At 41.5% G+C, this 18444-nt stretch overlaps 1 protein-coding gene across 5 annotated transcripts in view; it reads right to left on the reverse strand.

Moving 5' to 3' along the window:
* Window positions 1-18444, reverse strand: part of TJP2 (tight junction protein 2) — a 123767-nt gene that overhangs the window by 39821 nt on the left and 65502 nt on the right. The window lies entirely within an intron of this gene.

The raw sequence follows: 18444 nt of genomic DNA on the forward strand, positions 1-18444 counted from the left end.
ACAGTCACTTAAAATTATTCTCTCACATACACACACATCAAAATACGTAATCTGTATATATGCACATGAAATATTCATAACAGTTGTGTTTTTGATAAGTTTGCAACCCAAACAACATCAAGTTGCTTTCTTAGGCAAATTCTCCAAAGATTCAAGAATTCAAACAGGCAGGATCTCTGATAATTTAATATTTAATACTTATTGATTAGGATTTAACACATTATAAATGATATAATAATTTTGGGGAAATAGATCCTCAATGGGCTTAACTATTTGGTGGGGAGAATTCGATAATTTTTCTTTTTAATTCAAGTTCTGTGCAGGAAACTTGAAATACCGACATAAAGAACAGTGGGAATGTGCTCACCCCTCCCTCGCCACCCCCCCCCCACTCTCTCTCTCTTCCCCCCCCCCCCATATACGCCCAACCTTGGGAGAAAAGTTCTTTAAATTTTAGAAAAGGAAAATGCATTTTATTCTTCCATACTGTGTATTTTCACTATGTGTTTTGGATAGGATATTTTAGAGGACTTACGGAACACTCTTCCAATAATGTGCTTCTGTTTGGATAGAATGAGATATGATGTTGGGAGAAACAGTTGTGTGCATACTTTTATGGTATTTGTTAAGCATTTGTTAGGGTATTTGCAGCCATTAATCAAAAGTGTATTTACTAAAACGTGAGTTTTCCTTAATGTGAAGTTGGGCATGAAGCCAGGAAGGGAGAAAGATGAGCTTTACCAGTCAGCATCTATAAGTTAGTAAATGCTCTACTTGTTTATACTTTCTGGGAAATGGTATCAGAACAAATATTTTGCACTTTTACAAACATGTAAGAAATCGCTGCCCCTAAAGTCCATATGGAAAATGGATAGAAATGCCCTCTGTGGCTTTAAAGTCATGAAGCTGGAAGAGACAGAGAGGTCATCTGACCTAGATGCCTGCCTCCAGGTATGTGAATAACTCAAACACCCAGAACAGATGGTGATGTTTGAGTCTCCAGGGATGGAGACTACACAACCTACCTTAGTAACCTAGTCTACTGCTTTACTACTCTTAAGTTCAAATAACTAAACTCTCTCAAAAACAAAAGATCATAAACCAGATTAGTAGTCCAGATTAGTAGTCCATCTAGTCTAATATTCTGTCCCCAACATTGGCACAAAATGATGTCTGGAGAAACCTGCTAAACTCTAAACCCATTTTCCTCTGTGGACATGGAGAACAACTGGTCAGTATCCTCATGAAAACCCCTCATATAAACAGGAAGCAAGATATTGGGATGTGCCATCTCTTGGAAAACAAAGCACTTGCAATCACAGAAAGTATCTTCCTCCATCAACTGCCTTAAAACTAGTGTATTTATTGGGCAACTAAAAAGGCACGGTTGGAAACGGAGTGAGTGTTTCAGCCTATGAGAAGAAAGCTATAAGGGGACTGTGATCTTCCCCTCTCCTCTCCAACCCTGTCATGGGATTAATAATAGCATTTGTTAAGCACTTACAATGTGCCAAGCACCGAACTATAAACTCTAGATAACAAAATAATCAGATCAGACACAGTTCCTGTCCCACATGGGGCTCTGAGTAAGGGAGAGGGAGAACAGGTATTAGACACCCGTTCTACAGATAAGGAAGTGAAGGTCCAGAGACCTTGAGTGATTTACCCCAGGTAACAACAACAGAGATTAGAACCCAAGTCATCTAACCTATGACAAGGACGCTGAAATTAATGGCTCAAATGAAACGCCTACATGTACATTTTATTTTTTCATTTTTTTTTTACAGACTTGGCTGAACTAGTAGGGTATATTAATTTACAGTTTCTTTGAGGAGACAGGAAGTTGTAATTTTGTCTCTGCTATACGACACCTTGGCAAACATTTAGGAAGATGTACAATGAAAGTAACACTCCCCCTTCGCCTGGCTACTACTACTACTACCACCACCACCACAAACGTCAAGATACTCCAACTCCCCCAGCCCTCATCAAGGATGACAAAGGACTGAAAAGCTCTCAGAAATGAATATTATACTGGCTAGTTAAAAAGAGTTTTTCTCTTCTTGGAAACAATATTACTTACTGACTCTGAAGCATAACCAGCAGATAATTTAAAAAAGACTCATAATACAGAATAACTTCATTTTATCTGGTTCCCACCTAACCAAATCTCTGGCCATTTTGAATCAGGATGTAACTGGCTTTGTATATCTGAGAGTGGATATCTTTCTCCTTCTTCCCACATAAAATAGACTGAGTGGCTTCTGTTGTACACTCTGAAGCACTTACCACAGCGCTCTCTACTCATTAGTGCTCAATTATTGAGTGCTTACTGTGCATAGAGCACTATACTAAGCATTTAGTGCACTGCATACTGTATTAAGTGTGTACACCACCAATATACCTGATTGATGGAAGGGGAGAAAAATGGGAGCAAGAAGTGGGTTTTGCTTTGGAGGTCCAACACCATCACCCTGCATAAAAGTCCATTTAAATGTCTCTAAGCCATCCACTTTCTTTGGATTAGAACAGGCATCATCCAGCAATACAGACATATAAAGTTGTATTGTACTATAATTCTTTGAAGCAACTAGGCAAAACCTTGCCCAAGGCTTTGGACAGGTGGGGAGGGGTAGTTGAGGGTGTCAGTGGTCACAATATGGTGGGGGGAGGTGGAGAACTTAAAAAAAAAAGCCTTCATTCTTTGGAAATTAGAGGCAAAAATGCCTGCCTTGTTAGTCACCTTTATACAACACCCAATGGTTTCTTGAATTTGTTCTTTATACTTCCCAAACATTAAGATACACAAATCTAATAAAACTCACCAATGTCATTAAGCTAGTCTAACTGTTGTAATAAAACTTGAAAAATTTTCCAAGAAGAAATATTTCACTAAAACTGACAGGAGGTTGGTGCCAATATACCCTTTCCCCTTTTATCCAGTCAAATAAGTAAATAAACAACAGCTATAAAGAATGGTATTTATTAAGTATTACGTGCCAAACACTGTACTAAACAGGTTAGACACTGTCCCTGTCCCACACAGGGCTCACTGTCTAAATAGGAGGGAATAGGAATTAATCCCCATTTTCGAGATGAGGAACCCAAAAGAACAGAAAAGTGACTTGCCCAAGATCACCCAGGAAGCAAACTGCAGAGTGGGATTAGAACCCAGGTCCTCTGACTCCCAGGCTTGTACTCTTTCCACTAGGCTATATTGAGCTATACTCAACATTACCTAAGCATTAGTACCCAAAGAAGAGTAAAGGACCTCATCTCTTGAAATCCATCCTCAATCCAGTGTTTTTCCACAGTCAAATAACAGCAACCCTAATTATTTCCTGTGTTGCCTGCTAGGCAATTTAATGTAGGTCAATGATAAAGAGGACTAATTCCCCCATATCAGGGAAACAAGACTTTTATCCAACCAAGAGCTATATTGATTACTTCAATCAGTGGTATTTATTGAGCACTTACTGGGGGCAGAGCACAGTAATAAGCGCTTGAGAGAGTACAACAGAGTTGGTAAGCACATTCCCTACCCCCAAGTAGCTTACAGTCTAGAAGTGGAGTCAAAAGTTGATATAAATAAATTATGGACAAGTAGATAGGTGCTGTGGGGCAAATATCATGTGCTCTGGACATGTCACTCCCCTCCTCAAAAATCTCCAGTGGTTGCCTGTCAACCTACGAATCAAGCAAAAACTCCTCACTCTCAGCTTCAAGGCTCTCCATCACCTCGCCCCCTCATACCTCACCTTCCTTCTCTCCTACAGCCCAGGCTGCACCCTCCTCTCCTCTGCCGCTATCCTCCTCACTGTGCCTCGTTCTCGCCTGTCCCACCGTTGACCCCCGGCCCACATCCTTCCCCTGGCCTAGAATGCCCTCCCTCCACACATTCATTCATTCAATCGTATTTATTGAGCGCTTACTGTGTGCAGAGCACTGTACTAAGCACTTGGGAAGTACAAGTTGGCAACATATAGAGACGGTCCCTACCCAACAGCAGGTTCACAGTCTAGAAGGGGGAGACAGACAACAAAACAACACATATTAACAAAATAACACATATTAACAAAATAAAATAAATAGAATAGTAAACACGTACAAGTAAAATAGAGTAATAAATCTGTACAAACATATATACAGGTGCTGTGGGGAGGGGAAGGAGGTAAGGTAGGGGGGATGGGGAGGGGCAGAGAAAGGAGGGGTCTCAGTCTGGGAAGGCCTCCTGGAGGAGGTGAGCTCTCAGTAGGGCTTTGAAGGGAGGAAGAGAGCTAGCTTGGCAGATGTGTGGAGGGAGGGCATTCCGGGCCAGGGGGAAGACGTGGGCCGGAGATCGACGGCGGGACGGGCGAGAATGAGGCACAGTGAGGAAGTTAGCGGCAGAGGAGTGGAGGGTGCAGGGTGGGCTGTAGAAGGAAAGAGACCGGCAGGTTTTGGTGACGGATTGGATGTGGGGGGTGAACGAGAGAGCAGAGTCGAGGATGACACCAAGGTTGCGCTAGCTCTCTTCCTCCCTTCAAAGCCCTGAGAGCTCACCTCCTCCAGGAGGCCTTCCCAGACTGAGCCCCCTTTTTCCTCTCCTCCTCCCCATCCCCCCCGCCCTACCTACTTCCCCTCCCACAGCACTTGTATATATTTGTACAGATTTATTCCTCTATTTTACTTGTACATATTTACTATTCCATTTATTTTGTTAATGATGTGCATATAGCCATAATTCTATTTGTTCTGACGATTTTGACACCTGTCTACATGTTTTGTTCTGTTGTCTGTCTCCCCCTTCTAGACTGTGAGCCCGTTGTTGGGTAGGGATCATTTCTATATATTGCTGACTTGTACTTCCCAAGCACTTAGTACAGTGCTCTGCACACAGTAAGTGCTCAATACAACTGAATGAATGAATGAATGTGCTTAAAAGGTGCTGGGGGGAGGAGAGAAGAGAGCTTAATTGGGGAAGGCCTCTTGAAGGAGATGTGATTTTAATACACCTTTGAAGGTGGGTTTTGCCAGAAGCCTGAAGGTTACACCTAATTAGCATGAAAATTTAGCAGATTGCTACTGAGTTGATCTTTTTAACATGAAAGAATGGTAACTATGCATTCTCTACAAAGCAGCAATAGCAAACAGAATTTACTCAAAGTCCCTCTTTTCCCAACTACTGCCATTTAAGCTCCTTATAAGCAGGGAACATGTCTTCCAATTCTGTTACATTGTACTCTCCAAAGAACTTATTACAGTGCTCCGCACCCAGTAAGCACTCAAATAGGATGGACTGATTAAGATAGAAGCTTGTCTGAATTTTATAGATGAAGATATGAGGGCACAGAACCATAATGGACTGCCTCAAGGCCACAGAGTGTCAGGAGCAGAATTATGTAGTTATCCTTCGTGCTCAAATAGACGACACCGCTGATGGTGAAATTTACCTGTAGCTGTAAAGGCCAATGAGGGACCTGGAGTCCCGGCCAGTGTGCACACACAAGGGCCATCGTTGAACAGTGCTTGGCACATAGTAAGCGTTTAAATACCATCATTATTACTATTATTATTTAGTTCTAAAGAAGTCTCTGGGTGGTGGCATCACGGAGCTACGGGCAGAGATATTCAAGTGCACATATGACTTGGAGAGACATTCCAGGTCTGGCACCAGGATCAGCCAGCTCTGTCACCCACTAGCTGTCAGAACTTGGGATCATGCTTAACATATCTGTACTTTATGTTTTGGGGCTGACGTGAAATTATTTATCATATTTTCTACTCCCATTCTTCCCTCTCTCCAAGCTCACCTACAAATGCACTAATGGACACCATTTTCTAAACAGATCCTACATAGTTGCTAGGAACCTAAAGCCCATTTAACCTTTCTGCCAAAAATGGAAGACTCTGACACTGGTAGTTTTTGTGAGAAAGCAAAAAACAAAATGGGAGGGAGGTAATTATGTAGCATATGTCTTTAAAAAGGAATTTCCAGTTTGCTCGCTTATCGTATATCCTCTAAGGAACCCTGACATAGATTATCAAGCCCAGTGTGGAAAACAGGAATGGTCCCCTTGGAAGGTAGCAAATATAAAACCAAAAATCTATATTGTCCTAAATCTCCTTCAGCAACTGTTATGCTTTAATAAAACACCCGCCTGCCGGTGATGGATATACTAACAAACGTTGGCAGATTAATGAAAAGAGGGCACTAAACATACTGCACATCTTCATGTGAAAGATTGCTAACAATAATGAAATACTCAAATACAGTAATAGCATGTATACAAATGCACTTTTGTACATAGTTATAAAAGGAGTTAGGTTAAAATGCTTTCATATCTTCTACCTGTCAAAGAAGTGCACAGCAGGAAAATCTTTTTTTTCTTATCATAAAAGGTAAAAAAGACTAACAATAAAAGTTCCAATGACAAACAAAGTATTTTGGAAAGGCACACAGTTTTAAAGTTTACTCAGCTTCCCACCACAGAACCATGCTCTCAGAATCTCTGGGAAACTCACTGAAAATAGCAGTCTTGATTAAAAAAAAAATACTAGTAAAAGCAATCTCATTTCCGCATAGTCTGCTAAAAATAGTAAAAGATTTGAACATACATCATCAGCCTCTGTAAGTTTCCCAATTTATTCCTGGAGGCTGCCAAACACACACGAAATCAAAGACTAATTAAAAAAAAAAAAGAAAAAGAAAAACCAGCACTTGGCTTGTTAGATTTCCTCCTTCCCGCTCTCTCCAAAAACACTCAAAATAGGGGGAAGGGAAGAATTTGTAGAGGAACTCACGTGGCCTTTCCAGATTCCCAACTTTTTAAGGGCATGGATACACAGTTTATGGAGAGCTTGAGCAATCTTCATTGTGGCTGAAAATAATCTGTTAGGGGCTCCCCTCATCCTAGTCTTTTCATCAATTTCTACCACTCTATATGGTTATGTAATTCTAATACAATAGTGGCCTACATATTCAACAAATCCTGCTGTCATTTCACACAGCAACACATCAATACACACAGTACCCTCTCGATAACCCATCCAGTATGACTTCTGAGAAAAAGAAAACTATCCAGTTCAGAACTCTAAGAGCTATTCAAAAAAGAGGTCATTGGCTTAAGGTATTTATATGACAAAGGAATGTTTAAATGATCTGAAATGTGTTCGCTGTCATTGGAACTGGGATTTTAAAGCTGGAACGCAAAGTGGCAATGCAATTTAAATCAGGATACCAATACTGAATAAGCCATAAAAGCCAACCATAAAGGAAAGTAGAAATCCATAGACTTGGAAGAAGTCTAAAGACACTTCAATAGTCATGTTGTTGCAGAGGTTCTAATACCCTGAGGCACCAAGCAACCTCAAGGGAGAGAGAGAATTACTATTGCTCTGAGTAATCCACTCCAGCTCTGTATCTGATAGATTGTATAATCTGCTGCTGCTCCACCTCCCCAAGAGGTCATTTGGATGACAGGCACGCAAGTCAGTTTCCAGTTCCAACATAGGCAGGATTTTTGCTTGGTTAATTCATCTTGTCAGACAGTTTTCTCTCTCAGAGTTATTAACGCAAATTAATCACCAGTTACTGGTTCTGATAAAGCCCCAGTTCTATACTGTAGAGTATAGGTCATCACAACTCCTCACTTCACCTATATTCACAGATAGTGAGCCCCAAGGATCACAGACCATATCTAACTCCCACCTGTATACTCTTTCCAGCACTTAGTACAGTGCTCTGCATACAGTAAACACAAATACTATTTCAACTTCCTTTCTCAATGTTCAAACCTCAAATTGCCAAGTGCAAAGTCTCTCAGTGTCTCAAACTAGTACATGATTTAACTCTTGAACATTACCTTTTGGCCATCAAGCTGGCAATTTTGCTTAAAGACCCAACTTGGCCAGCTCCTGAGCACCTTGGCTAAAAATCCAAGCACCTGCTGAAGAGAAGATAGCAGTCCCGTGGCTTAGTGGAAAGAGTCCGGATTTAGGAGTCAGAGGTCATGGGTTCTAATCCCGCCTCCGCCACTTGTCAGCTGTGTGACAAGTCACTTCACTTCTCGGTGCCTCAGTTACCTCATCGGTAAAATGGGGATTGAGACTGTGAGCCCTATGTGGGACAACCTAATTACCCTGTATCTACCCCAGCGCTTAGAACAGTGCTCGGCACATATTAAGCACTTAACAAAAACTATTATTGTTATTATTTTAGGCCCAGGGCAGGGGGGCAAGTCTAGTCTTATGGCCCTCCCTCAGCCCTTCCAGTGCTGCTAAGGAACTTTCTGACTGCTCCTGGCCTGCTTTCTGTGCACCTGGTGAGGTATAGAAGGCACTACCCTGCCCTTTGGCCCTTCACCTTCAGAACCCAATAATAATAATGATGGCATTTAAGCGCTATGTGCAAAGCACTGTTCTAAGCATTGGGGAGGTTACAAGATGATCAGGTTGTCCCAAGGGGGGCTCACAGTCTTCATCCCCATTTTACAGATGAGGTAACTGAGGCACAGAGAAGTTAAGTGACTTGCCCAAAGTCACACAGCTGACAATTGGTAGAGCCGGGAAATGAAACATCTGGCATTTACAGCCCCCTCTCTCGGCACTGACTCAGTCCCCCTCACCATGGCTGAGCAGTCCTCCCCTCTTCACCTACATGAGAAGCAACATGGCTCAGTGGAAAGAGCATGGGCTTTGGAGTCAGAGGTCATGAGTTCAAATCCCAGCTCCGCCAACTGTCAGCTGTGTGACCTTGGGCAAGTCACTTAACTTCTCTGGGCCTCAGTTACCTCATCTGTAAAATGGGGATTAAGACTGTGAGCCCCCCGTGGGACAATCTGATCACCTTGTAACCTCCCCAGCGCTTAGAACAGTGCTTTGCATATAGTAAGCACTTAATAAATGCCATCATTATTATTCACAGATTGTGAGCCCCATGGGACAGAGACCATGTCTGAATGTGGGCTCACTGTTGATGCTCAGATTTCCTGACTCTCAGAGTTCCAAAGCCAACTGTTGCTTGAATGGCCAGCTAGGCAGTGACCTGGAAGGGAGGGAGTGGGATGAAAGGATCTGTTTACCAATAATATGTAACACTGTTAACATGTCTTTTTTTTTTTTTTAAGTGGCATTTGTTAAGCACTTACTGTGTGCCAGATACTGTACTAAGCGAAGAGGTAGATAAAAGGTAATCAGAGTGGACACAATCCCTATCCCACATGGGGCTCACAGTCTTACTCCCCCTCGTACAGATGAGGTAACTGAGGCACAGAGAAGTTAAGTGACTTGCCTGAGGTCACACAGCAAACGGTAGAGCCAGAATTAGAACCCAGGTCCCTCCGACTCCAAGAGGCCTTCCCTGATAAAGCCCTCCTTTCCTCTTCTCCCACTCCCTCTGCATTGCCTTGACTTGCTCCCTTTATTTGTCCCCCCCACCCCACCGCACTTATGTACACATCTGTAATTGCATTTAATTTTATTTAATGTCTGTCTATCCCTCTAGACTGTAAGCTCATGGTGGTCAGGGAATGTGACTGTTATACTGGTATATTGTACTCTCCCAAGTACTTAGTACAGTGCTCTGCACACAGTAAGCACAACTGACTCCCAAGCCCATGCTCTATCCACTAGATCATGCTGTCTTCTAGTCAGAACTGTAATTCTCATGACCTATTTGACCCCAGAAGAACAAACCAAAAAGACAAAATGTTAACTGGGGTACTGATTCATCACATCAATGGTTGCAAGGAATCTTTTTATTAGTTACTTATTGTTTAACATATCAAACGAGGAAAAAAAAGTTTACCTCCTAATGAAGCAGGTTTTCACAGGACCTGTTCTCCCTTCCACTTAGACTGTGTGAAGTAGGTCAGGGTCCTAGTCTGATCTATTGTATTGTATCTACCCTAGTGCTTAGCAAATGTTTTATACCACAATTAAATCAAACTTCACTCTGGTGGCCAGATCTTTTTCCTAAAACACTGTTCTGCACATCTCTCCACTCTTGAAAAAACATCCAACGGATACCCATTTCACTCCACATCAAGCATAAACTCTTGACCACTTGCTTTGAGGCATTCCATCAACTCTCTCCTACCTATGCACTGTCTTCTCCCAAGACACCCCAGTTTACAGTCTTTGTTCTTCTCAAGATATGCTACTCCCTTTGCTTGCTTGTCTCTCCTGCCAAGGACCTCTTGAGCAAGCCCCCACTCCTATCCTCTCCCCCAACAGTTTTCACCATCTTCAAAGCCCTCCTAAAAGCCCTAACCACCCTACTCCCACCCTCAGGCAGTCCTGTCCCAAGATCACCACTGCATTCAAAATGAAATCATGCGGCATATTCCTGAAGCAAAAATTGTTACAGATAAATTCTAATTAGTAAATGCTCAATAAATGCCATTGATTCTGGTGCTTTTGCCCAGAAAATGAAAATCAAATCAAAAGAAAAAGCACAACATTCAAGGAGCATGATTAAAATGTTCAACACCACCGGTCCCTTGAAAAAGCACAATTTCTTAAACACTCAATCACAGACCAGGGATGGGGGAAATGTGACTACTGGACATCCTGTATTATTTTATAGTATGACTAAAAGCATTCAGAAATTTAATTATGTTTAACGACTGAAATAAAATAGTAGGTCTGGGCCTCTCAGGCAAGTTGCATTTTATAGAAAAGTTAGCTTTCTCACTGAAAGGGTCCTCCCCAAACTTCTTATATACAATGCTTCTGTTCACAAGGGGCCAAAAACTGGACGGAAATATTTACATGAAGTTTTCTAAAAATGTAATCAGGAGATAAATACTGTTATTAACACTGTTGTGTTCACAGGTTAGTTTGACAACGTGATGACATTATTTTATACATTTTGCATGCATAGAACAGTCTTAAAGACACTACTTGAGCACAACTGCCAAGCTGATTACTTAAGAATCTGTTTTCATTGACTAACAAATGCATCCACAGCCCCTATTGATTCAAAAAACAAAAAAGAAAATCTGCCCTTTCACATCTTGACTAACTTTTATTAGCACTGTGATCAATTAGTTCTCCAGTCCTATCTGAAACCTGCAGTGGGAAATTACTTAGTAATTTAAAAATCTACAGGACACTGCCTTTATTTTTCCTTCTGATTAACAGTTCTCAAAGAGACTCCAAAGAAATGTGTGTTGGATAAAATTATGTGTTGGATAAAATTGTGAAGCTCTTAAGATTTAATCATACTTTTATCTCAGAGAGGTGTGGCAATTTCAGAAATCCAGGCAAACCCAGGCCTACTAATTTAATGAAAAATAGTTTTAGATCCAAAAAACTCATTTTGTCCCATATTCGGTAGCAAACTTGGCTCAGCAACCTTTTTTCAAATACTCCAACCCAAAAGTTGCAAGGACAGCCTAGTAATTTTTCCAAGTGGGAGCCCCCTTTCAGGAGATAAAAAGGAATAAGACTTAAATCAAGCACATTTAGAAAATAGAGAACCTCAACCTACTTAAAAGAATATTAAAAGAAACTCTAGTACTAAGGCCCTGTATTCCTTACAATAGTCCAATCAATAAAAAGCTTTAAAATGTATAACCACTGTGCTAGCACACTAGTCAGAAACCCACTGATATAATCCAGAATTATTTTAAAGTATGCCCATGTCTGGAATTTAATGATGTACAAAGGCTTTTATTTAATTAACAGAGTGAGCATGATGCACTGTAGTCAACACCAACAAATAAGGACTCTACAAAGAGGCACTTTGCAAAACCAAATGCTCCATCACACTAGAAACAATTTACTTGTGAAGGAAGGGAGGAAACGGGAACAGCCAGGACAGGGACAGGAAAGGGAAAGGTGGGGGTTCCTGCATTAAAATTGAAGCCCAGGTGAGATTAGCAAACCATATCCAAAATATTTGAAAGGGCAAAATGAAAAACAAAAGAATCTGCTGATGGATCTAAATCTTAGATTCCTAGACCACAGACAGTGACTATACATGCTCCTCCTACAATAACCTGGAAAGGCAAATAGAAATAAAGCATTCAGTAAATTTTTCTGAAAACCGGTAGATGTAAGAAAATAGCTGACTGCTTGGGTTGTTTTTTCTTTTCATCCATTTTAAACAGAACGGAACTGTTACATCTGTCTTCTGTGAAAACACTTTTCTTTTCCACCTTTCCAGTCCATTGGTAGCTTGCCGCATTTCCCCACCTCTCATTAGCAGCTGAAGGGGACTTTGAATTCCTCTACAACAAAAAATTCAGTGCTTTGAAGTTACAGCACATTTTTCCTATACATCAATTTAAACCCAAAATTCCTCAACTGGAACCTTTAGCATGCAGAGAAAGACCCACAAAAGCCAAAAATGAAAAAAAAAAGTTAAAAATGCAAAAAAGCAGCATTTCATTTTGACAAGAGAACAATTCCTTCTAAATTGTATAGTATAATTGTGTAGTGTTCAGTAAAGCTGCTGTAAAATGCAGTGCGGCAACAAGTCAAAGCTCCACTAGATGGAGTAATAATGCAAGAGGACTGTACACAAGGTATAAATCGATAGTGGAAGAGCTCACATCCTTCAAGTAAAGAGTATGAGACAACCAAAAGTTTTGTGCTTCTCAAAAAAAAAAACTGACTGCATCTTAGTCACAGATAAGGATTGTGTGGAAAAATGCTATCTCGACAAAAATAATATAAAGTCTTAGGATGGCAAGGAAGCTATTTACATAAAGGCCAGAAGAGACTGTACGCAGGAATGTGTCCATGGTTATATTGTACTCTCCCAAGTGCTTTGAGCAGTGCTCTGTGCAGGAATGTGTCTGTGGTTATACTGTACTCTCCCAAGTGCTTAGAGCAGTGCTCTGCACACAGTAAGCGCTCAATAAATGACTGACTAGTAATAGTATAAACCCTTACTATGTACAAAGCACAGCACTAAACGCTAGGAAAGAGTAACACAGATGAGAATATAGATTGGGCGGGGAGAGAAGGACTGGAGACCCAGCGAGAGCAATGAAACATTAAAACAGCATTAATGAACAAGGACAAACACACAATGCATAAAGTAAAAACAAAATCAGGAGAGAGGAGCAGAATTTCAGGCTCCTAGTGACTGTTGCAACGACTATGTCACTGGCTTATTACATTCTAAAACGGGCATAAAAAAAGAGGAAGAATTGAAGCAAGAGTTGAGAAAAATGAGGCTTATATCCTTGTCATTTTAAGGCCTAAATCACTAAAATCATTTAGATTTGCAAAAGAGAAAGTTTCTACGTGACAGGGAGGAGGCAAGGGGACACTGTCAAATATACAATAGATAAAAAGCTTAACAGCATAGATACAAGTGATAAAAACAAAAGCAAGCAATTAAATGAATAAAAATAAGCAAATATACCAAAGTGCTGATATGATTGATGTGGAAGCCTGTCCAGGAAGGTGGGGAATTAGTCTTCCAGGAGGTTTTTTTTTCGGAGAGCTTTTGAAGTAGGTGGCAGGAATATAGTTTGGGTATTTGAGGGAAAGGTTTTTTGTTTTGTTTTGTTTTTTGCCGGGGAAAAGGCCAAAGTAGCTAAACAAATCTATTAATATGCATATCAAAATAGATTCAATGTGATGAGAGTTCCTGGTTCCATTTTACTCGGGAATTTGAGCAACTCCTGGAAAGACAACTGCCCAGATACAACTTTTTAAAATGAAGTATGCAGTACAACACCAACGACAACAATTTAAAAATGTTCACAGATGTCTTTTTCTTCCAATTAATAAATGAATAGACATCCCTCCGCTCCTCTGCCACTAATCTCCTCGTTCTCATTCTCACCTGTCCCGCCATCGACCCCCGGCCCACGTCATCCCACGAGCCTGGAATGCCTTCCCACTGCCCATCCGCCAAGCTAGCTCTCTTCCTCCCTTCAAGGCCCTACTGAGAGCTCACCTCCACCAGGATGCCTTCCCAGACTGAGCCCCTTCCTTCCTCTCCCCATCGTACCCCCCTTCATCCCCCCCGTTTTACCTCCTTCCCTTCCCCACTGCACCTGTATATATGTATATATGTACATATTTCTCTATTTATTTATTTAATTTTGTTAGTATGTTTGGTTTTGTTCTCTGTCTCCCCCTTTTAGACTGCGAGCCCACTGTTGGGTAGGGACTGTCTCTATATGTTGCCAACTTGTACTTCCCAAGCGCTTAGTACAGTGCTCTGCACAAAGTAAGCGCTCAATAAATACGATTGATTGATTGATTGATTTCCAGGGCTAAAAACCAGTTAACTCTGATGTCAGAAACCAAGTGTAAAATAAACTAGAAACACCATCTCTCATAAATAATTCTCAGATTTCATGATTCAAAACACTATAACTGAATTTGCAGCATAAGAAGAGCTCTATAAACTCTGGCCCACTTTGAACAACATGGACACAAAACAAACCCTACATCTCCCCACCCACCCCCCATAAAAACAGTTTCATGTGCCCTGTTGAAGTCTCTCCTAATCATTCTAGGATTTCCCCACACAGGAAATAGCCAATTGTTTGGAATTTAAGGAGGAAAAAACTTTCAAGTAAAATAGCACTCAAAGAATAGCTTGAGTTTATATGAAACCTTGCTTAAAAAACAGGAACATCCAAAACTTCAATAAAAATTCAAAGGAATCCAGTTCCTAAAATAAAGTTCTCTTTAAAGTACATCATATATTTTCCCTTTAACGATTTCTTGCAGTGACACTGTTCAACTTAAGCCCTCATTTCCCCTACTGCCCTCCCTCGTGAATTGCCTATGCAATGGGCAGTTGTACCCTTCAAACACTTCGATAGTCACTCCAGTCTCAAAGCACTTTTATACACAGCCCTACACTCTGTATATATCCATCCGTAATTTATTTTAATGTCTGTCTCCACTTCTAGCAGAGTCAGCATACAGCAAGAGCTCTAGTGTCACTGATTGATTCTCAATACCTCAAACACCTGAGGATAACAGGTGACCACTTTAGAAAGGGAGTGGGCTAAGCTATAGACCTTCTCTCCAAGAATTAGTTGAGGCACCCTAGTTTTGTATTTATTTATTAATCGTATTTGAGCGCTTACTGTGTACTAAGCACTTGGGAGAGTACAGTAGCATTGAACATAGTCCCTGCCCACAACAAGTTCACAGTCTAGAGGGGGAGACTGACATTAATATAAATAAATAAATAGTTAACAGATATACACGGCATATATATGTGCCATGGGGAAGGGAGAGAGGATGAATGAAGTAAGTATGAGCAGTGCAGAAGGGAGTGGGAGAAGAGGAGAGGAGGGCTCAGTCAGGGAAAGCTTCCTGAAGGAGATGTGCATTCAATACAGCTTTGAAGTGGGGGAGAGCAATTCTCTCTCTGATATGAGGAGGGAGGGCATTCCAAGCCAAGAGTAGAATGTGGGCGAGAAGTCAGCAGTGAGATAGATGAGATCGAGGTACAATGAGAAGGAGGAATGTAGTGTACGGGCTGGGTTGTAGAAGGAGAGTAGCTAGGTGAGGTAGGAGGGGGTGAGGTGGTTAAGTGCTTTAAAGGCAATGGTGAGGAGTTTTTCCTTGATGCAGGTGGATGGGCAACCACTGGAGTTTCTTGAAGAGTGGGGAAACATGGCCTGAACGTTTCTGAAGGAAAATGATTAGGGCAGCAGAATGGAATAGGGCATCAGGGAGGTCAGCTAGGAGGCTGATACAATAATCAAGGTGAGATTAGATAAGTGCTTGCATTAATGTGGCAGCAGTTTGGATGGAGAGGAAGGGGTGGATTTTGGCAATGGTAGTTTGAAGGTGAGGTCCTGCTTTTATCACCTTCCTCCTACTTGCAAGTGAGACAAGAGAAAGGTAAAGCCAAAATATTTTTGCGAGAAGCACAGCTCCCAACAGGAACCAGTGTCAAACATGATTCTAGCGCAGTTCCCATAAACTATCAAGTTGATCCACCCAGAATAAGTAACACAAGATCATAAAAGGTAAGAGGAGGTTCAAGTTATTTGCTGGCAGTAAATATTAGAATGAGAACAATTCACAGTGCAAGGCAGGATTTTCTTCACTTTCTCTCCAACCCCCCATGACAGGCCATTCTTCACCACCCCTTTTCATCCTGATCTACAAAGACCCTATGGTGTTAAGAGGTTCTGTACTTTGGTACAGAACAATTCATTGGGAACCCCACCAAAACACAAAAACAAAAAACGCCTTTAACTCGGCATTTCCACACAGCAGAGCTAAACTTTATAACTTGGCTAACTACTCCCTTGAGCTCCAGGAGGGGCCAGGAACCAAATGGGCTCTGAGCACAACAGGAGTGAAAGGAGAAAGCACCAATCTAGTTAGTACCCTGCTAAACCTCGATGCCAGCACTGGGCCTTTAACAGATGGATCTCCAAGCATTTGTCAAGAACAGTTATTATTATGAAAACATAAGCCTTTTTTAAAAAATGCAGTACTCTTCAGCTAGATCTGCTCTATCAACTGCTTATCAGCCCTGATGTCATTACCATCCCACAGCCTGCTCAGTTTTTTTATCCAAAAAGATATGAAGAAAATGCACTTCTATGCTATCAGCATTGATGTCATTACCATCCCACAGCTTGTTCTTTTTTTAATCCAAAAGGATACAATGAAGAAACGACACTTCTATGCAATCAGTATCAATGTAATTGCCATCCCATAGCCTGTTTGTTTTTTTATCCAAAAGAATATAATGAATAAAATACACTTGCAATGTATCTGAATGCAATTCTTAACCAGGTTTCAGTATCTCAACTCTATTTAACCTCCTCTTTTAAAAAGGAAAAAAAAAACGTGAGGGGGTGTGGGGGGGGGGGGGGGAGATGAGAGGGACTCTGATTCCTATTTCTATGTCCGCCTCCTAAACAAAGGAGGGTAGCAGCACTTGTTGAGCACCAATCATATTTACTGAGATTTTACTGTGCATAGTGCACTGTACTAAGTGCTTAGGCAAGTATAACAGAGTTGGCAGACATGTTCCCTGCCCACAATGAACTTACAGTCTTGAGGGGGACACAGATATTAATATAAATACATTATAGATATGTACATAAGAGCTATGGGGCTGAGAAGGTGAATAAAGGGTGCAAACCAAGTGCAAAGGCAACACAGAATCCGGGAATGGGAGAAGAGGAAATTAGGGTGTAGTAGGAAAGGCCACTTGGAGGAGTTGTGCTTTTAATAAAGCTTTGAAGGTGGGAAGAGTGTCTGTCGGATATGAACAGGGAGAATGTTCGAGGCCAGAGGCAGGACATGGGCAAGAGGTCGGCATCGAGACAAGATCGAGGTATAGTGAGACGGTTGCCATTAAAGGAGAAGCACTTGTGGTGCCATTAGAGAAGCAGCATGGCTCAGTGGAAAGAGCACAGGCTTTGGAGTCAGAGGTCATGGGTTCAAATCCCTTCTCCGCCAATTGTCGGCTGTGTGACTTTGGGCAAGTCACTTAATTTCTCTGTGCCTCAGTTACCTCATCTGTAAAATGGGGATTAAGACTGTGAGCCCCCTGTGGGACAACTTGATCACCTTGTAACTTCCCCAGCACTTAGAACAGTACTTTGCACATAGTAAGCGCTTAATAAATGCCATCATTATTATTATTATTAAAGGAGGAAAGTGTGAAGGCTGGGTTGTAGCAGGAAATCAGGGAGCTAAAGTAGGAGAGAGCAGGGCAACTGAATGCTTTAAAGCCAAAGGTAAGGAGTGAATGGGCAACCACTGGAGGTTCTTCAGGAGTGGAGAAACCATTAAAAAAAAATGACCTGGGCAGCAGAATGAAGTATGGACCAAAGTGCGGAGAGACAGGAGGCAGTGAGGTTAACAAGGAGGTTGATGCAATAGTCAAGGCAGGATAGGATAAATGCTTGGATTAACGCAGTAGCAGTTTGGATGGAGCACTTGTGGTGCACTATACTAAGTACTTAAGAAGTATGCAGTAATGAAGTGAAAACAGCTGCTTAAGCAAGATCCTGAAACTCATTACAGCTAACAGATCAGAGCCTAAGTGCTCAACAAAATAGAAGGGCATACAGACTGACTAACTCTCCACATTTTAGTGAAGTGGGGAGGGGTATTATTACCAAATCTACCTCAGCCTGACCTCTCGTCTTGTCTTATGCCATTGAGTCACCTCCAACTCATAATGATGCCATGGGCACATCTCTCCCAGAACGCCCCACCTCCATTTGCAATCCTTCCGGTAGTGCATCCATAGAGTTTTCTTGGTAAAAATACAGAAGTGGTTTACTGTTGCCTCCTTCCGTGCAGTAAACTTGAGTCTCCATCCTCGACTCTCTCCCATGCTGCTGCTGCTGCCCAGCACAGGTCAGTTTGTGTCTGATTGCCCCTGACCTCTCACCTAATTCCTGCATTTCCTCTTGCTTCTAGGACAGGACATCTCCACTGGAATGTGCCCCACCACAAAAATCAATCAGTAGTATTTATTCAGTGCATCCCAAGTAC

Source organism: Tachyglossus aculeatus, chromosome X4 (assembly GCF_015852505.1).
Source record: "Tachyglossus aculeatus isolate mTacAcu1 chromosome X4, mTacAcu1.pri, whole genome shotgun sequence".
NCBI classification, from domain to species: Eukaryota; Metazoa; Chordata; class Mammalia; order Monotremata; family Tachyglossidae; genus Tachyglossus; species Tachyglossus aculeatus.